Source organism: Engystomops pustulosus, chromosome 9 (assembly GCF_040894005.1).
Source record: "Engystomops pustulosus chromosome 9, aEngPut4.maternal, whole genome shotgun sequence".
Classification (NCBI taxonomy): domain Eukaryota; kingdom Metazoa; phylum Chordata; class Amphibia; order Anura; family Leptodactylidae; genus Engystomops; species Engystomops pustulosus.
In genome coordinates, this window is record NC_092419.1 from 93,443,587 (window position 1) to 93,465,679 (window position 22,093).

At 44.5% G+C, this 22,093-nt stretch overlaps 1 protein-coding gene across 1 annotated transcript in view; it reads right to left on the reverse strand.

The window, feature by feature from the left end:
- The window catches only part of SCAI (suppressor of cancer cell invasion), a 105,515-nt gene extending 91,704 nt beyond the window's left edge, over nucleotides 1–13,811 (reverse strand). The window contains exon 1 of the mRNA XM_072123561.1: nucleotides 13,652–13,811. The gene's annotated coding sequence lies outside the window, so the exon portion shown is untranslated. The remainder of the gene's footprint in view (nucleotides 1–13,651) is intronic.
- Nucleotides 13,812–22,093: the final 8,282 nt, after the last annotated feature.

Sequence of the window (22,093 nt, forward strand, 5' to 3'; positions counted from 1 at the left end):
ATTACAACATCAGGTTGCACCCAGGACATACTCCAATCCTCTCACCCAAGAGATCATTAGCACATGGCTGAGCTCAGCTAAACTTCCCAACACAGGGAGGGCCCCAAGCCCCTATCACCAAAGTACGCAACCTACTAGGTCTAGAAAATGACCGCTCCTCAAATTGTTGGCTTCCTGCTCAGATGTTATAGGTAATAAACCTGACATGTGACATTCTGCAAGGTGAATCCTTCCCTTCCTTTTGGTATTCCAAAATCTGGGGTCATTCGATAGGAAACTAAATGTGGTTCGAGGAGCTTTTATCCACAAGCTCTCCTCACCCCAAACTTATATCCAAAATATATAACATGCAACAAGTTTCCCTCAGTTTTTGCAATGGTTATATTGTAATTGATTGACAAATATTTCTTAAGCTAAGAAAATGTAAGAAAAACAAAAAGAATTTTAAAACAAAACAGACATTTACAGCTGCCTTAACTCTTCCCTGCTCACCTCTGTGAGGCTGAAGAGAATTCCTGAGGGAGGGGTGAGAGACAGTGGTTCCGTGTGACTTGGCTCTGCAACATCATTAACCCCTCCTTCATGAAGGTGGTGGACGAGCGAGACACTGGCTGTATGAAGAGAAATTAAATTTGCTCGTTCCCCTCCCTCAGAAATTCTCTTAAGCCAAATTAGCAGTGTCATCCACACTGCTTGATGGGCAGCTTGACTATAAACTGGAGCTGCCTGCCTCCATGACTGGCACAGAGACATAAATAGAAGTTGTTTTTTTTAAAAGAGTGGTGCCTGTAATCCCATAGATAGAGGCATCTGTGGAACAAGTATAAAGACATCTAAAAAGTACTGTGTGTGTCGGGGGTGTTGCTGGTGACAGGTTCTCTTTAAACAGTTAAAGCCTACAATTGTAGCAAGCATTCGTGGTGTATGACCGAGGGATCAGTCCATGACTCTTCATACATCCTATACCAGTGATGGCAAACCTTTTAGAGACCGAGTGCCCAAACTACAACAAAGACCCACTTATTTATCGCAAAGTGCCAACATAGAAATATAATTAGTGATTTATACTCCCTTCTCTGTCTCAGTTTTCGTTGATACCAGCCCCTGAGGACACCAATAAAGCAGAAAATAGTCCCAGGTAGAGCTGTCACTTTAATATAGCTCTGTGCACAGCAAGTCCTGGGCTGTCTGGGACTGCAGGAAGATACCTGGAGTCATCTCTGGTGATGGCCTGAGTGCCCACAGAAAGGGCTCTGAGTGCCACCTCTGGCACCAGTGCCATAGGTTAGCCATCACTGTCCTATACCATCACATGTAGTTAAGGTGATAAATCATAGCTTTCATTTTCATTTCATAACCCAAAACCTACAAGACGCCTCTACCTGGCAGCAGGAGTATAATATGACACCTTACACTAGACAAGCGTGTCACCAGCCGTGCCAAACCACATATTTACATGTAGATTAATTCCCACAAAAGCAAATCCAATCCTAGGGCACATGACAGGAGACAACAGCCACTAACCAAGCATCATACTGTCTCACTGCAACCCACGTGTTTGGAAGGATATAGAGGAGGCGTTCTTAAAAAAATAAGATGGAAAATAGGTCTAGTAAAGGCTGGAAAAAGATGCTGCAGGCTTTACTCTCCCGGCCATGTGACTTCTGGAGATTCAGTGCCAAAAATGGAACAGGATTCATTCAATTTCCATCTTCTCTGCTTTATACTATAAGGAGGATACAAAAATAGCCACGGAAGTCCTCAAAACTTCAATAGAGGGGCCTTCACGTGCACAGACACCTCAACACGGATAATAGATTATATATTGATTGAAGGGATTGACGCACATAGTCTGTCCTATCCGGCTCCTGTCATGTCTGTTTTAGTAAATTCCTGTAGTCCCCATATAATCAATCCTCCCGAAATAGAAATATAAATAAATAATATATATATATATATATATATATATATAGTCATCTGGGCGTTACTAATTGGGACAACAAATTTTAGAATTATAGCATAGCTTAATGCAACTTAAAGAGGTTTTCCCACAAACAAATGCTAGGCCCTATCCACGGGATAGGGCCTAACTTGCTGATCAGTGGGGGTCTCAGTGCCGAGACCCCCACAGATCACAAAAACAAGGGGTCCGATGGGGTCCCACATACCTCCGTCGGACCCCTTGTCTCTCCGTCAGACTAATGGAGCAGACGGCCGCGCATAACTGTTCTGCTCCATTAATCTCTATGGAGCTGACGGAAATTGCCGAGCACTGCCGCTGACTTAGCGAAGAAGGGTCCGACAGACCCCTAATTTTCGTGATCTGTGGGGGTCTCAGCACTGAGACTTCCACTGATCAGCAAGTTATGCCCTTTCCCATGGATAGGGCCTAACTTTTCTTCGTGGGAAAACCCCTTTAAGTAATAGTACACCACAGTGCCATTATGGACAGGGCTCATGGACTGACCCTAGAAAGTCTGTAAATACATTTAAAAAAAAAAAATAAATAAATAAATAAATAAAAAATATTAAACCCTAAAAATTCTAAATCACCCCCATTCCCAATTTCGCAGCATTCAGAATTTTTTCTCACCTTCCCATTACACGGCATGGAATATATCACTAGGAAGTACAATTTCTTATTGAGAAAAAGCTATGTACTCACAAAAAAAAAAAAAAAAAAAAAAAAAAAAAGGAAAACATTTTTAAAATAAGTTAAATATAAATAAAGTTTAGAGTGTACCTTTATAGACACTGACAAAAAAAAAAACTTAGCTGGAGAGAACCTTTGAAAACAATTCCAACGATACCACCATCAGGTTGCTGGCTTCTTCCTAGCTGGAAAACTTATTTGCATTGTTCCCAGAATTCCCTAGTGGAGCATCTATGGCTTTAAGTCTCTACACGCCTTTAAGGTGGCCTTAAGGAGAACACCTACTGTCTGACCCTAGTCAATAGCCTCACACAGCCAAATCAGTTCCCTACACTGTACTGAGGAGACCCAACCAGGTCAAAACAGCGCTGTCTACAGTTGGGAGTCTGTACCTTCTGGAATAGATATACAGGCAGTCCCCGGGTTACATACATAGGTTCTGTAGGTTTGTTCTTAAGTTTAATTTGTATGCAAGTCGGAACTGTATATTTTATCATTGTAACACCAGCCAGAACTTTTTTGGTCTCTGTGACAATTGGATTTTAAAAATGTTGGGTTGTCATAAGAATCAGGATTAATAATAAAACGTTATTACAGACACCAGTGATAACTGTTACATCTGATTATTGTAGTCTAGGACTATAGTACAATAAATTACCAATAGCCAGTGGTCCGTTTGTAACTAGGGGTCGTATGCAAGTCGAGTGTTCTTAAGTAGGAGAGCGCCTGTACTGGTTTGGCTTAATCCCACCCCATATCTTTAGACTTCTTGTAAGTCATACTTTGTGTTAAGGGGCCTGCCTTCCAAGGTAGCAAAAGGAGGTATTGTTTTCCATTTAACACCTTGGAAAAACTTATTTGCATTGTTCCTAGCTGGAGATACAGCCTGGTATATGCATCATCACTTCTTAAAAAAAAAAAATCATACTGATATCCTGAATAACCTGAAGTGGGTGGCACTTCCTGGTTGTGACTGAGGGCAGTGAGGTCAGAGCACTTAGGGCATTCATATGAATCAGGACAGCAAGTTTGTAATTGGACAACCTCAAGCATGCTTGTAACATCACTCCAGGCCCTATTTTCTTGCGCTCCTCTCCTACAGCCCCTCACAACAAGCCTCCTGTCATCTCTAGCTGTTCTATATGGTTACCAGAAAGCATGACAAAAGGAGAGTAGCCTGGGGGCACAAGTTACAACCTCTACTCTACACCTGCAGATAGCCAATTACAGTAAATTGGAAAACAACGTATTTTTGCTTAGTGCAGAGTTATGTAAAAGTTTTTATACTTTACAGTTGTAATTTAAATCCCCAAAACACGTCCCTTCCATATACACCCCTAATAAATTTTTCATAAAACCCCCAAATATTTGGTATAGCAACGTCCATAATAACCTATACAATACATCTGATCCATAATTGGACCTACATGGCGAACACTTATAAAAATTTTAAAAAAGTAGATTTTTTTCATCAAATCCCTTCACAAAGAAATGTTCTACCACCAGGATGAAGGACTGTATGCCAATCGGCCTCAGGAGCTCCAGGCTTTATAAAATAACTATGGAGCCTGGTGCCTCTCAAGCTCATTTGCATACAGTCCGTCATCCTGGTGGTAGATGACCTTTAAAAATGATCAACAAAGTTATGTTGCCCATAATGATACAACTGAATGGAACAACTCTTCTTACAAAAAAAAGGCCTTAACTTAAAAAAAAAAAAAAAAGTAATACCTCAGGAAAAAAACGGCAAGGATTAAAAAAAAAAAAAATTCTCAATTTTTGGTTTTATTTGCTAATATTGGGAGAATAAAAGTAAGCTATATAAAAGAGTTCTTGCCATTATCATAGTGACCTATAGAATGCATTTAACATATTTCGGTACGGCGAACAGTGCCCAAAATTATGCTAAAAGCCCAAAACAAGAGTCAATGATTTTATTCCTCCACCCAGAAAGAGTTAATACATTCTCATGAAGAGGATATAGATGCAACAAATTAAGGCATCTATAAAGTGCATCTCATCCGGCAACAAAAAATAACCCTCATATGTCCACACTACCAAAAAAAAATAATACTGTATATACTCGTGTATAAGCTGAGTTTTTCAGCACTGAAAAACGTCCCCGCGGCTTATACACGAGTCAATACATACTTAAAAAATAATAAACTTATATACTCACCCTCCGGTGGCCCCGATGTGCAGCGCTGCTCCCCCAATGTCAGCGCTGCTCGTCTTCTGGCTTCCGCGCCCGACTTCTTTCTTCTGTAAGATCCTGCTGGGCGCCGCCACGTTTTTCTCCCAGGCAGCGCCTATTATGAAGTCAGCAGCAGCGCATCACACTATGCCCCTGCCGGCCGGGAGAGAGCAATGGCGGCGCCCAGCACGATCTTACAAAAGAAAGAAGACAGGCGTGGAAGCCAGAAGATGAACCTTGCTGACATCGGGGTCACCGGAGGGTGAGTATATAAGTTTATTTATTTTAATGCTGGGCTGGCTGTATATATACTGGGGGGGCTAGCTATATACTACTGGGGGGGGGGCTAGCTATATACTACTGGGGGGGCTAGCTATATACTACTGGGGGGGGCTAGCTATATACTACTGGGGGGGGCTAGCTATATACTACTGGGGGGGGCTAGCTATATACTACTGGGGGGGGGCTAGCTATATACTACTGGGGGGGGGCTAGCTATATACTACTGGGGGGGCCTGTGACCAATGCATTTCCCACCCTCGGCTTATATGCGAGTCAATATGTTTTCCCAGTTTTTGGTGGTAAAATTAGGGGTCTATTCTATGCCCTGTACAATGTGACAAAGCAAAATGGCGCTCCACTTCAATGCATACTGGCACACACAGGACACATTGGGGGACTGCCTTTGTAGTGCATTTTGGCATTTTATCCTTTGTGAATGAAAATATTATTTGAAAAATACTTTCATTTAGACAGAAAAATGACAAATTTCAAAATCACACCTCCATTTTGTTTGAAACCCATGTAAAACACATAAAGGGTTAACAAATTTTGAAAAAGTTCTTTTATGCAGGTTTAGTTTCTATAACATACACATATATATTTATTCTATAATTCATGGGGGTTTTACTATTATTTAGGCCTCTCAAAGTCATTTGAAACCCAAGCGGGTCCCTCAAAACAAGAGTCTTGGCGATTCTCGTAAAAACTTGAAAAATCGCACATAACACACTACAAAAAATGAGAGGACGCATAAAAACCATGTCCACATAAAGCAGACATTAAGATACTTAGATATGATTTTATTTGGGTGGTCTGACTAGAAAGCAGAACATTTCAAACTTTCTGGGGGGGGGGGGTCCAGAATGAAACACAAAATCACTCCAATTTTTCAACTAACATGAAGTATAACGTGTAAAGAGAAATCAATCTACTACACATGTCAGATTGTCAGCTGCCCTGTGCAGTCAGGAAAGTGCAAAATGGCCAAGATATTATGAGGTTAAATAAAAATAAAAGTTGATTTTATAAGTAAACTACTTCTTCTGGGTTAGCGGCATTGTGAAAGAGGCGTATACAAAAATAAATTAAATGTATCACCCATAGGGTAGGGGATAAGCTGTACATAATTGGAGGTCTGAGCTGGGGCCCCCATCCTGATAGGAAAATATTACCGAAAAAGAAATCTAAGGTTTCAGTAGGTCCCTGGACGACAGAGCCTCAGTAGGCCCCTTTGCAGTTAACTCACCGGGCAGTATTAAAAATTCAGAAACTAAAACAGTCTCCTGTTCCCCAAAATATTCCTTAGTTTATAATCCCAAACATTCCCCTCATACCCCCCCCAAAAATCGCCCTCACACCTTATGGATTCATTAGATATAGACCCCCTGACCCTCCTTATGTACAGCCTTATGTGGGCCCCCAAGCATCTCTGGCCCACGACACTTGCCCTGCTATGCCCAATGCTGGCGGCGGTCCTGTACCTATGTCACCTTTTAGAATTATCTATTATATAGAAAGCTATATTTTAGCTTTCTTCCTGCCACATCCCACCCTCATGGTCTGGAAATGACAACCCCACACGGTGTTACGTCATCACTGCATCTACTTGCTGACTGGAAGGGTGACTTGGTAAAATGAGTGATTGGCTGCCGAGTGGAGTGAAGAGGAACAGGGGAACCGTGAGATTAGTATAGAGGAGGGTCGGCCATCGGATAGCATTTATTTTACTATAATTTTTTTTTTTTTGTATTTTTTTAAAAACTATTTGCTCATACATGTTGATTAAAAAAATGGCACCCTATCTTGGTGGAGCAAAAAAAAAAAAAATTTTTTGCTGCATCATTTCTTCTGTGGTGACATAACCTTAATAAACACAACCGTGCAGCTTTGTCTTTTTCTGACAAAATGACGGGCACCGTGCTGGAAAGTCTCTCTCCATGGCCTGAGAGAAGTCACTGGCATTGGCTGGGTAAGTAAAGTAAGTAAAAATCCTTGCTTTGTGTGTCTTTGCTATACCGAAAAAACAACAAGTGAAAAGTAATAATTCACGATCACCGTTATGCACCAGGACGAAGGTGTGAGCCGACGGCCCCCTAAAAGAGGTTACAGGGTTAATCCCCAAAGTCATTCAATAGCCCGGTAGCAGGAAACAGATGCCCGGTGGGTTGTAGGGACTGTGGAGAGTGAACACCAGGCATGTTATTGTATTACAACAAAGCAATCAATGCCGACTCCTCTCCAAACACCAGCGACAGCAGCCAGAGATCAGCCCCCGCTGCTTTCCTGGCAATGTGTCAGGGGGGTAGGGGGGGCAGCTATTAACTACCCGCCAGCCTCGTTCTACCATTCACTCTAGCAGCTCAAATATGGCTGGGAAAACACACCATACTACTTGTAGCAGGGGGAGGGGGGGGACAGTCCTCGCTAGTGTAACCATTCATAACAGGAATCTTAGACTACATGCACACCTGGCATTAGAGGCTGAATAAGATTAATATACAATTACTTGAGAAAACCTACAATCCCAAGGAGCCGAAACATTGCTATAGACACATGATAATAGAAATACCTTCATTTACTTTGGTGTGCTGCCATAGCGCGCAGAAGTGGTCATGACGGCTCATAACTAAACTGAGACCCAGGAGTGAAGGATGGCGTCGCGGCTGGATGGGAATTAGGCTTTAAATAGTTTGGCTGAGCATGCATGTGTGCCGATACCATAGAAAAGGAAAGAAAAAAAAAGACTAAGCTGCTGCCTCTCCTCTTTCACGTCCACAGGTAGAGACTATTAGAGCTCCACCATTGCAGTACTGTAGATATGTGGCCTTGTGGTGTGAGAAACGGGGCCTCTTATGGCTCTTATGTAGATTACCTATAATAATTTTCAGACACTGCACCAATTGCATAATAAAGGATAAGTTGTATGCAAATCAATGTTTTTTGCAGAATTGTATTTTTAAGAGCACGAGAAAAGGTTTTCTGGATACTGCACCCAAAATAAAAAGACTTCTACCATTTGTCATCTGGAGCCAGGCTGTTTTCTCATACATTGCAGTGAAAACCATTAGGGAAGTGGCAGAGGTCGCACTAACATTTTTCCAAAAGGGTAAAAATACTCCTCTCACCATTTTTGAGGAGTATTTTTACCCGAGGAGGAGTATGAAAATTTTGGTAATACACCGCGCGCACACTCACACCGCGCGCACTCACCCGGGACTGCTCTAGGTCCCCTCGATCACATAAACGCAGGCAGCTGCGGGCAGGTAGAGCAGGACGGGAGCATCATCTTCGCAGCCCACAAGTCTCCCCCGGGGCCGGTGCACTCACTTCAGGTCTCTCCGGCGCGCCCCTGACACTGTGTCACGTGTCCTGCTGAGCCGCCGCTCAGCCTGCGCGCTACAGGGAATAACTGCCATGCGTAACTTTACGCATGGCAATTATTTTGGGGGGTAATGACGCCTCATCACGCGTCTATGACGCGTGGTGAGGCGTTAATGCGACCTCTGGGAAGTGGTCAGATGGCTTGGGCTGTAGCTTACATCTACCTGCTCCGGAGGAGTCTTCAAAAGGTATCCACAGCTTTGCCTCATGCACACGACCGTGTGCATTTCCCTGTTCTGTATATACTGATGTATTGTGGCAGTAAACACAGGACATTGTTCAACCGTATGAGCATGTATGGCACCATATCCGTATAAAATATGGTGGGCAGGCAAATGATGGATGGCTCCCACTGGTTCTGATCTCCCTGGATACTGCATGTATATACGGCGGCATACGGTGCAAAAGTGTACGCAGCACTTATGTAACCCGTATAGGACATGCTCTGCATTTTTTTTATGTTTTGCTTACGGTATGGTCCACAATACAGACATTAACATGGATGGCTGTAGTGCCCATTGTAATGAATGGGGCTGTATGCTTCCCTTATATATGTTCATGTGAATGAGGCCTTATAAGTGGATCTCAATGCAGTGTGCGACCCCAAGAAGGTTTGTGGCTTTTTAATGGGATTTTGACACCAGGTTTGGGGCCTCTAAATCACGATCCACTGGTTTTCCTTAGGCTGCTTTGGTTAAGGGATCCAACCAGGGAATGAGAATAAGATGTTTGGGACCCTACATCCAGGCAGTATATCCGACTCTCTGCTCTGGCATATTGAGAATGGGGTCCTGAACATTCAGACCCTTCTGATGCAAATAACAAAGTGATGTCATTAGGCATCATCAGATTTGAGTTCAGGTCTTGAAAGACACATGTCAGCGCCCTCTTGTGACCGCTCACATGTATTTTTCAGGTCTGAGAGAAGCAAAGAGTACAAAGTGCCCAGCGCAAGAATAGGGACAGGGTGGTCTGCGGATGGCACCGTCATGTGGTCACTATAGGGCAGTATGATTTCGGTTTCACTCACTTATACTTTGTAGATATGCGCTCCTGTACTTAGTGTAACACACTGCATCTGTTTACCCAGAATAATTCAATAAAAGGGTTCTCTAGCAAATCCACAACTAGGATTTTAGGTCAATACTATCAAAATTCAAATCAAAGGGAACTTGATTTGGGACCCCTAAACCAGCTTCATACCATTACAACCCAAACCTAGTGACCACAGTCATGACTATTGCTCCATTTTTTGGTGTAAACATCACTCCATCCGCAATACAGCCATGTGTACTCTCCTCGGCCTCAATTACAAGCATATGCTGGGGGAGAGTCACGAGTCTTATCCAGTAAACAGATATATGTTATGTTGCAGGTCCTATTCGTTTTCCCATTCTGAACCTAGAATTGTATAATTCTCATATGTTCCAGTTTTAGATCCAATAAACATTTTTATTGTATATCTGGTGTACAGTGTGAGTTGGTGCTAGGTTTTTTCATTTCAATCCCTTTAGGTATATGGAGCAACAGGGAGGACTGGGGTCCCCAGTATGACTCCCTGGTCACTGGTTTAGCAAGTAGGAGGCCCCCTTTAAATCTTAGTGTGGTTCTAGATTGGTATAATATGACGATGTATCCCTTTAACCACTGGTCTAGACAATAATAATGTACAGTACAGCGTAGATTAGATAAACCGAACCCCCGGAGAATGTGCAACCACTAGACAAAAAGCTGCTGATGACATTTTACCTGTCGCCGTCCGCACTGACAGCTCAGTGAATTTATTTCTAGACTGAAGAACATGCTGACAATCTGTACAGAAAGGAAAGAGAACATCACCACCCTTTTCCCCCTGAGCAAAGCCAACACTTTCCTCCACACACACCCTTTAGGACTAGATACACCCACAAGTCTATATCTGCCAGATCACTTACCTGCCAGGTCTGTGCCATGTAACATTATTTCTCATGATCCCTCTACCTATGCAAGTGTCAACCTCACATACATGCACCAGAAAGATCAGGATGAACAAGTGTATGTGCACTTGTATCTCATGACTATGCCCGGATCATACACCCTTCATTCTATTACAGTATTTTTCGGTCTATAAGGCGCACCATCAATAAATGCCTGCTAAAACGTCTAGGTTCATATATAAGGCGCACCTGATTATAAGGATGAATGACCAGCAGGTGGCAGACCTGTGCACAGTACAAGGCGGCTGTTGTCTGTAAGTACGGTTCATATATAAGGCGCACTGGGCTATAAGGCACACCTTTGATTTCTGAGAAAATCAAAAGGATTTTTTGTGCACCTTATAGTCCGAAAAATACGGTAAATAGAAAAGAATAGGAAACAACCATACTCTATTCTATGCAGTATAATATATACTGTGCATAAGTATAGGAGCCTTTGGGTGACATATGCCACGGATTAGGACCTGCCAATATAATAGCTGCAATCTGCTGGCTATGGGTAACGTCTCTGCTATTTCTTGGCTCTAGATTTGCTGAACCCGACCCGAGCATCTCAGAGCTCAACAGGAGCGCCAGTAATTTTATCCAGATGTACAACTAAAAAAGTCCAATGAAGGAGCCGAGAAAGTAATTCTGTGAATAGAGACGCGAGAAAATAACCACCATTATTTATGATTGATAATAAATCGCCAAACACAGACAAAGACTGTCAGGTAAACATCTATATGCTAAATTTTCATTGTTTTTTTTTCTTCAGTCAATAGAGGGAAAACTTAGTGAATAGAGATTAAGGTTCAATTCAAATCAATTTGCTTTCCTTATATGAACACAAAATTGGAAATTATGGAAAAATCATATCCATCACATTACAGACCCCAATAGGCCCTTTAAAGAGAGACCATTTTTAATTTGTATAAAAACAAAATTATGGCTAAAAAGGTCAAAATCAGCCTCCTTCAGATTTATTATATCTATACACATTCATATGCAAAGAGCTCCCCCTAGTGACAACAATAAGCAACCAGAATGTAATTATCTGTAGCAGAAACAACAATTTACAAGTGGATTATGGGACTTATTTCTACTGAGTGCAGCGAGCAGGTATGACCACTGTGCTACAGATGGGGCTGCCCACCTTCCACTTTGACCGTAGTCCAGTGGAGCCTCATACCCGACTGAGAAAGATGCTGGTTGTTGTCAAATTAGGGCTGGAAAACCCCTATAATCCTTTCAATACCTGACTCCAGTACACATAGATTATATCTCACACACCTCCATGGTTTGAACAATAAAAAAAAACAAAAAAAACCTTCCCTTCTTTATACCATCAAATATGACCGATTAACCCTGTAATCCCCATACCAGAGTTTGTACACTGTAGGTAGCAATGTATATGAAACCATGCTATGAAGCATATGACTGTCCCTGGGTTCACATAAAATGAGGACAAGCAGAGACCTTTGGATATGAATGTCCTAGCCACAAGCACAGCAGCTAGCTGATCCTATACAGGAGAACAGGAGCTGAGCTGCAGTTCCTTGGGACCACCACTATACTGAGAACTGAGCTGGACTTGGGTCTCCCTTCTCTGCTGTTATTCTGGCCCCAAATACTGAAATCAGCTGATCAGCTCCATTATGGAGCCCCTCAGGCTCATTTGCATAATTTGTAAAGCCTTTTTTTTTCTTAAAAAACAAGAGCATAGAAATTATAAAGAATAGATCCTGCCCAAGGGAGCACACACCAGTATGTCAGCGTGCTTGGTTTACAATCCTTCATCCTGGTGGTAGATTTCCTTTAAAGATGTGTGTAGGTGGCACTGCAGCTGGTAATACTATGATTAAATATGAATATTGTAAAATAAGTATTGGACACATCACCAATTTATGCAAATATATCCATAAAGCTGAAATTCTCCTTTAACCAATGTCATGAGTGTGTTTTGCAACAATAAGGTTTCAAAGGGCTTGAAACAGCTCACTGGTTATACCCATCATCCTTGTGTGGCACCTAATGCGACACCTTTTACAGACATAGTGTGTCAATTGCATTCTAATTACAGTATTTTTCGGACTATAAGAGGCACCGGTGTATAAGGCACACCATCAATAATTGCCTGCCAAAACGTCTAGGTTCATATATAAAGGCGCACCGGATTATAAGGCACACCTGATTATAAGGATGAATGACTAGCAGGTGGATGACCTGTGCACAGGTCAAGGCAGCTGTTGTGTGTACGGTTCATATATAAGACGCACTGGACTATAAGGCGCACCTTTGATTTCTGAGAAAATCAAAAGGATTTTTTGTGCACCTTATAGTCCGAAAAATACGGTACTGATAAATTTCATCTGGTGTCATGACTTTCCATGGTTTTTGCACCTCTCTTTCTTCACGTATGCAATACTTCCCCCCTCATTATTACTCAATTTCTGGACATCTATACTGGGATTTCTTTGGCAAAGCAGACTGTATGGATTATTAGAATTTCATATCAATATCCGCCATAGAAATATATGTACTGGCGACGGGTCCAATGCCCATTTCACCTGCTGTATCCCAGGTCATGTCCTCTGAGCAGCAGAAACCGTATCTATACCTCCGGAAGACAACTTGCTATCATGATACAATCTCTCGCTTGCATTGAGGTCACTACTATCAATTCGGATGTGTCGGAACTGTCATACATTATGTCGCGATTCCACAATTTTTAGATACAATGTGGAAAATGCAATCTTATTTTTCATTGATGCGCAGTACAAATGCATTTCGAGGGGTTTTCCAGCAGCAGATTTCGGGCAATCCTTAGCATTTCTAACAGAGAAATCTGTCGTCTATCTCCAAAACCGATGCAATCCTATAGCATTGTCTCAATATGGCATAAAGAACACGTATATAATCTATACCTCCCTATCTGTCATTCCACATCCCTCCTCGTACTATCCCACGTATCCATGTATCCTAATGGAGCGGCTGGCATCCATAGGGCATCATTAGGTGTCCCTGCAATGTGGATGTGTAGGGTGACAGCCACAAACAAACAGGTGACATTGGGATCCAGCAAATACACATCCACATATACATTGTAGTCATCCCTATGCATTATAAGAGGAATATAACACCGCAGGAATATATAATGAACCCCCGCAGCAACAAAATCCTTACCCGTGCTCCAAGCCCCCCACAGCAAGCAATATCCCGGCCTCTTCCCTCGGCCCCGCTCCTGACCGCGGCTCCACTCCACCAGCTGCTGCTCCAGCCGTGTTATGCTGCTCTTTGCAACCAAACCCGACCCGCGTCAGCCCCGCCTCCAGCTACACTCCATTGGTCAACGGCTGTCAGTTCAGGGAGGCCGCTCTCTATGATTGGAAGAGACCACTGTCTGTCAGCGGTGACAGTCCACCCCTTTTGTTCGGTTGACTGAATGTAGAAGTGAGATGAGCGGCCCCTAGCGGTGGGAAAGGGAAGTTGCAGGCAGAGTGGAGACCGTTACTAGGTCTTTGGTTTGTGAGAGCGGGAAAATAAAGAGTGTAATATACGTGTGAGGAAATACAAGGGAAACTGAGGCAATTATTATTGACAATATGTCATAAATACGTGTGAGGAGATCTCAGTGGGGCATAATGTCATCTGGAGACATAAGGGCTCTGTAGAGCTCCAGTACCTGACACGGGTCGGAAATTTCTGCATCCGCATGAAAAACTGCATCAAATAAATGTGTTTTTATCTGCGTTTTTGATGCAGATTTGTGTTTATATGTGGTGTTTTTATGCATATTTGTGTTATATGAGGTGTTTTTAATGCAGATTTACACACGTTTTTCCACATGCATTTTGGTTTCACCTCATCAAACGCATTTCAAGCAAAAATCTGCATCACATCCGTATCATGGTGCGGATTTGTTGTAGATATTGGATGCATTTTCACATGCCATAGACTTCAATGTAATAAGAAAAAACATTGACAAATCTGTAAGGATGCACAAGAAAAGACTGATTACATACCTCCCAACTTTTGGAGAAGAGAAAGAGGGACACAAAGCTCCTCCCCCTTTTTCTAAGCCACGCCCATTGTCCAACCCTCAAGCATAGTATAATATCGAACTTGATGGTCCCCAAATGCTACAACGCCCCTTAATTTGCCCCCCTTCCCGTGGACCAATATAATATCCCCTAATGCAACTCTGTAACATGTAAAACATATAGACTGTCCTCCAGTCTCCTCCTGTAGCCTCCAGCCCCCTGTCCTCCTCCTGTAGCCTCCTGTCCTCCAGCCTCCTCCTGTATCCCCCTGTCCTCCAGCCTCCTCCTGTATCCCCCTGTCCTCCAGCCTCCTCCTGTATCCCCCTGTCCTCTAGCCTCCTCCTGTATCCCCCTGTCCTCCAGCCTCCTCCTGTATCCCCTTGTCCTCCAGCCTCCTCCTGTATCCCCTTGTCCTCCAGCCTCCTCCTGTATCCCCTTGTCCTCCAGCCTCCTCCTGTATCCCCTTGTCCTCCAGCCTCCTCCTGTATCCCCTTGTCCTCCAGCCTTCTCCTGTCCTCCAGCCTCCTCTTGTAGCCTCCTCCTGTCCTCCAGCCTCCTCCTGTCGCCTCCTCCTGTCCTCTAGCCTCCTCCTGTCGCCTCCTCCTGTCCTCCAGCCTCCTCCTGTCCTCCAGCCTCCTCCTGTAGCCCCCCTGCATCCTCCTGTAGCCCCCCTGTCCTCCAGCCTCCTCCTGTATCCCCTTGTCCTCCAGCCTTCTCCTGTCCTCCAGCCTCCTCTTGTAGCCTCCTCCTCCAGCCTCCTCCTGTCGCCTCCTCCTGTCCTCTAGCCTCCTCCTGTCGCCTCCTCCTGTCCTCCAGCCTCCTCCTGTCCTCCAGCCTCCTCCTGTAGCCCCCCTGCCTCCTCCTGTAGCCCCCCTGTCCTCCAGCCTCCTCCTGTAGCCCCCCTGCCCTCCAGCCTCCTCCTGTAGCCCCCCTGTCCTCCAGCCTCCTCCTGTAGCCCCCCTGTCCTCCAGCCTCCTCCACGTGTCCCCCAGTCTCCTCCTGTTCCCCAGCCTGCTCCAGCATCCTCCTCCTGTCCCCCAGCCCCTCCATCCTCTATCTTCCTGCTGTCCTCCAGCCTCCTCCTTCTGCTCCAGCCTCCTCCTTCTGCTCCAGCCTGCTCCTGATTTCCCAGCCTCCTCCTCCTGTCCCCCAGCCTCCTCCTCCTGTCCCCCAGCCTCCTCCTCCAGCATACTCCTGTCCCCCAGCCTCCTCCTCCAGCATACTCCTCCTGTCCTCCAGCCTCCTCCTCCAGCATACTCCTCCTGTCCTCCAGCCTCCTCCTGTCCCCCAGCCGCCTCGAGCATCCTCCTGTCCCCCAGCCCCTCCATCCTCTATCTTCCTGCTGTCCTCCAGCCTCCTCCTTCTGCTCCCCAGCCTGCTCCAGCCTCCTCCTGTCCCCCAGCCTCCTCCTCCTCCTGTCCCCAGCCTCCTCCTCCTCCTGTCCCCAGCCTCCTCCTCCAGCAGCCTCCTGATTTCCCAAACTCCTCCTCTTGGTGATCGGCTGTCATGGTAGCCTAAAGTCCCATTGAGACTAGTAGGCCTGCCATGTGTAATGATCTCTAATAGCAGATGAGAGGCTATTAGAGATCAGCAGTAATATTGCTATACACTAGTATTCCAGTATATTATATTAGAGAGTCTAAAATAATGGTAACATTTTTTTTAAAAAATTGAAAAAAAAGAAAAATTTTAAAGCAACCCCCTTTCACTAGATCACATATATACACATTATATACCTGTCACACTGCCCCCCCCACACATTATATACCTGTCACACTGCCCCCCCCCACACATTATATACCTGTCACACTGCCCCCCCACACATTATATACCTGTCACACTGCCCCCCCACACATTATATACCTGTCACACTGCCCCCCCCACACATTATATACCTGTCACACTGCCCCCCCCACACATTATATACCTGTCACACTGCCCCCCCCACACATTATATACCTGTCACACTGCCCCCCCCACACATTATATACCTGTCACACTGCCCCCCCCACACATTATATACCTGTCACACTGCCCCCCCACACATTATATACCTGTCACACTGCCCCCCCCACACATTATATACCTGTCACACTGCCCCCCCCACACACATTATATACCTGTCACACTGCCCCCCCACACATTATATACCTGTCACACTGCCCCCCCACACATTATATACCTGTCACACTGCCCCCCCACACATTATATACCTGTCACACTGCCCCCCCACACATTATATACCTGTCACACTGCCCCCCCACACATTATATACCTGTCACACTGCCCCCCCACACATTATATATACCTGTCACACTGCCCCCCCCCACACATTATATATACCTGTCACACTGCCCCCCCCACACATTATATACCTGTCACACTGCCCCCCCCACACATTATATACCTGTCACACTGCCCCCCCACACATTATATACCTGTCACACTGCCCCCCACCCCCACATTATATACCTGTCACACTGCCCCCCCCCACACATTATATACCTGTCACACTGCCCCCCACCCCCACATTATATACCTGTCTCACCTCCTTGCACTGCTTCTGTATAACTTCTCATACATACCTCGGCATGCATGGCAGCAACCTCTACCGGGGTCTTCAGTAGCTCCTCCCACATAGGCGTCACATGGTCATGACCTCATCGAAGGTCCTTGACCACATTCACTGCTGTGATGATCCCCAGAGGTAGTGTGTGCTGCAGCCAGCAGGTGTGCCCTGCCCACCCGAACCCCCCGCCCCCCCCCTCGCGGTTACCGCGGTCACCGCGGTTACTCTCAGCCAGGCAAGTCGGACCCTGGTCCCGGGACCAGGAGACGGGACTCAGTCTCCTGGCCCGGGACAATGCGGGGAATAGCGTGACATTCCCTTATCCTCCCGGGGCGGCGGGACTGGGGTTAAAAAGCGTGACAGTCCCGCCGAAAGCGGGACGGTTGGGAGGTATGTGATTATTGAAAATGATTATTATATTATTTTTCGCATTGAACAACAATTGTAAACACATAGTCTACATTACTTTTTAAAAATCATATTATTTTTAATGCTACCGTATTACACCACAGATTTTGACGCAGAAAATCTGCCCTTAATCTGCTTTGTGTGCAGATAGCCTAAATGTTTTTTGCACACCTTACATATTACCCGCAGATTTGACATGTGACAAATCTGCAGTGTAATAAGGTAGCAGTGTAGTGTATGTGTACGCACATTTTATAAAAACCTTTCCGATTTTTTGGGTCTGAAGCTTGCAAAATGGCAGTGTGATTATGTTGCAGTAAATCCATTATGTAGCTCACAGCCCAAAAATATTTTTGTGTGCATGTATCTCAATTTACAAGGTATTTTCGGTCCAGGTGGCGGACTTTATTGACTACACAGATCCACAGAGTAGTCACACAATCATATTGTGCACAGACCTATAAATATGGAGATAATGGTCTCCGATTATGTCCAAATTAATTTAGGCTACATTCACACTGACGTATGGGGGACATATATACGGCCGACGTACACTCACCGGAGTGTATATACGGCCGATATACGTCCCCCATAAACCTCAATGGGCGCGCGGCGCCCTACGTGTGCGGCACCGTACCGCTCCGTACCCCGGAAAAAGATAGGACATGTCCTATCTTTTAATGAAAACAAGAGGAAAGGACAAGGCTTCAATGTAACAACATAAAAGGGAAAATCTTTATTTGATAAACAACAATAGGAATGCATAAAATAGACTGAGAAGCATCTCAGAACAGATACAAAAAAGCAAAAAAGCACGCCAGGTAATATGTCATAAAATACATACACAGATGTAGAATGTATCGTATAAGGGACCCAAACATATGATGAACAGTGATGAACGACAATGGGTGTAAAGTAATAATAAGGTAGGGCTTACTTTACACCCATTGTCGTTCATCACTGTTCATCATATGTTTGGGTCCCTTATACGGTACATTCTACATCTGTGTATGTATTTTATGACATATTACCTGGCGTGCTTTTTTGTATCTGTTCTGAGATGCTTCTCAGTCTATTTTATGCATTCCTATTGTTGTTTATCAAATAAAGATTTTCCCTTTTATGTTGTTACATTGAAGCCTTGTCCTTTCCTCTTGTTTTCATTTATTTGGTATTTTGTAGTTCATCAGTAAGAGGCCTTCCCTTGGCTACACTGGTCGATATTACTGTCACTAGATTCTACCACTGTTACACTGTGCTTCTTTTGTTGTTGTTTTGCATGTCCTATCTTTGTCTGTAGTACGGCGCCGTGCGCCATAACTTTCTATGGAGAGGGGCAGGGGTGAGCTGCGCTCACCTCCTCCTCTCCCCGTGCACTGCCGTTGCCCGCTTCGGTCCGGTACGGGCGGGCAACGGCAGTGTGAATGTAGCCTTACAGAGAGGATTTCGCCGCAGCTTCTTCGACTGGGAAAATCTGTGTTCCAATAACTCTCCTTACGATGTCAATGGGAGGTGATCGGGTCTTTGAAGTCACATGCTCTATGTTTTTCGAAAAGAATCAAGACAGATTATGATTGAAATAAAGGGGATGTCAGTTTAAATCTATGTTGGAAAGCAAACCTGTGGACATTTATAGTATCAGTGGATAGGGTTAAAAAATTACATTGGTCCATCAGGTCCAATATGTGACAAATACCAAAGTGTTAATGTAACCTTAAAGAAACATAAGGTACGGGGCAGCCCAGTGACTTAGTGGTTAGCATTGCAGCCTTGCAGGGCTGGGGACCTGCTCTCAAGTCCCAGGGTCAACATCTGCAAAGAGTTTATATGTTCTCTCCGTGTTTGCGTGGGTTTCCTCCAGGTTCTCCGGGTTTCCTCCCACCCTCCAAAACATACTGGTAGGTTGATTAGATTGTGAGCCTCATTGGGGAAAGGGACCAATTCGGCAAGTTCTGTGCAGCGCTGCGTAATCTGTGTGTGCTATATAAATACTGTATTGTTGGGACTATAAGGCGCATCAGATTGTAAGGCGCACCATCAATAAATGCCTGCTAAAACATCTAGGTTCATATATAAGGCGCACCGAATTATAAGACACATGATTAGAAGGATGAATGACCAGCAGGTGGCAGACCTCTGCACAGTTCAAGGCGTGTAGCCTTACGATAAGTACGGCTCATATATAAGGCGCACTGGACTTATAGTCCGAAAAATACGGTAATTATTATTATAAGGTGACTCTCCATATTATAAATTATATATTATAGTTGGGGGCCCAACAGACTTAAAGTGAATTTGTCAGCAGGAATGTGATTTGTAGCTGGTGATAGCTTTGAATAGCCTATGGCTATGCTATGCTGATTTTAAAAATGCCTTTTTCAGCATTTTGAATCATTTCAGTACTTTATATAAGTTTAATTCTCATTATCTGGTGCCTAGCTGCAGCGTGTGTCAGTCGATATCTCAGTATATCGTATGTTATTTATTACAGAAGATCTCTAGAGGAAAATCATAGGGATTTCATAGTAAATACTTGTACATGTCAAAATTGTCTACAGCAAATCCTAATGGTATGAAAACAACCCAAGGCATACTAACTAGCTCTCTTGTAATCTCGTGGTTGGTCTGTGTAATGCAGCCAGTGCAGGGCCTACGATTTGGGAATGCAGGGACTTGTAAACTAAGCCCAAAATATTTAGGCTCTTGAACTGGAATTTTTAAGTCCCCGGAGAAAGAAAACCAGCCATCAATGGACACTACAACGTGTTTCTTGTTGTGGGTATGTGTGTGTGTGTGTGGGGCACAGCTTTTATTTTTTGAGAAACAATTACCGTATATACTCGAGTATAAGCCGACCCGAGTATAAGTCGAGACCCCTAATTTTACCACCAAAAACTGGGAAAAACTATTGACTCGAGTATAAGCCGAGGGTGGGAAATGCATTGGTCACAGACCCCCTCAGTATATAGCCAACCAGCCCCCTATAGTATACAGCCAGCCCAGCCTGCCTCAGTAGTATACAGCTTGCCCCCAGTAGTATACAGCCTGCCCCCAGTAGTATACAGCCTGCCCCCAGTAGTATACAGTTTGCCCCCAGTAGTATACAGTCTGCCCCCAGTAGTATACAGCTTGTCCCCAGTAGTATACAGCTTGTCCCCAGTGGTATACAGCTTGTCCCCAGTGGTATACAGCCTGCCCCCAGTGGTATACAGCCTGCCCCCAGTGGTATACAGCCTGCCTCCAGTGGTATACAGCCTGCCTCCAGTGGTATACAGCGTGGCCCCAGTGGTATACAGCGTGGCCCCAGTGGTATACAGCCTGCCCCCAGTGGTATACAGCCTGCCCCCAGTGGTATACAACCTGTCCCCAGCATTATACAGCACAGCCCCCAGTAGTATACAGCACAGCCCCCAGTGGTATACAGCCTGCCCCCAGTGGTATACAGCCTGTCCCCAGCATTATACAGCACAGTCCCCAGTGGTATACAGCCTGCCCCCAGTGGTATACAGCCTGCCCCCAGTGGTATACAGCCTGTCCCCAGCATTAAAATAAAATAAACTTATATACTCACCCTCCGATGTGCAGCGCTGCTCCCCCGATGTCGGCGCCGCTTGTCTTCAGGCTTCGGCGCCCGTCTTCTTTCTTCTGCTGGGCGCCGCCATGTCTTCCCTCCGGGCGGCGCCTAGTGTGACGTCACCAGCGGATGAGGGGGTTGACTCTAGAGCTTACAGTCTATGAGGATGCAAATAAATTTGACATATGAACTATACAGCCATTGAAAACAATAGATGGCTAATTGTGATGTACAAAGTTTGTTAAGGAAACATTTGTGTTGCAAGCCTTATACGGCAAAGTATCACTGAGACCACCTTCATTGTGGGACCTATCAGCAGGAAGTAAACGTTCTCCAAATATTTGATATGGTTTGTGTTTGGAAAAGTTATCCAATTTTCCTTTCTGTATCCATTCCTCACGGGTTTCTAGATCTCTGCTTGCTTTCCTGCTATAAAAAGCTTCTATGTTTACTCAAGTCGATGGAAATCTGTTCATGGTCATGTGATGAAAAAAATCACAGAGAAATAGAAACACCTAACAACTTTTATTAAATCCCTTTGAAAAGAAAATAGACACTCTGGGGCATATGTATTATCGCATCTGCGCCAAAAATTCCGGGATTTTAATGTTTTTTTTTTGGCGCAGAACTGTTGCGGATCATTTATAATGCGTTTGCGCCAGAAAGAACAGATGTTTCTGACTATCCCAACTCCTCCGTCTTTTTTTTTTCCGCAAGTGGGCGTGGCCTAATGTTTCCACATTATCCTCCACATTTATGTGTATTTTGCCGTCATTTTTAGGCGCAAATTTAGGTGCACAACAGACCAGGAAAAAATTGGTGAGAGAGCAAAATTAAGGCGCAGTGCATGTAAAATTTGGGCGCACACTTCATTTCTGTCAGCATTTTTCTGTTGCACCACTTTATTACATCGGGCTGTGCTTTCCGGACACTGATCTCTGATGCCGACAGTCATCCTTGCGCCACAATTAGTAAATCCCCCTCCTCTGTCTCATAGAGAATAACAAGATACATTGGCAGTGTCCTGCTATCTA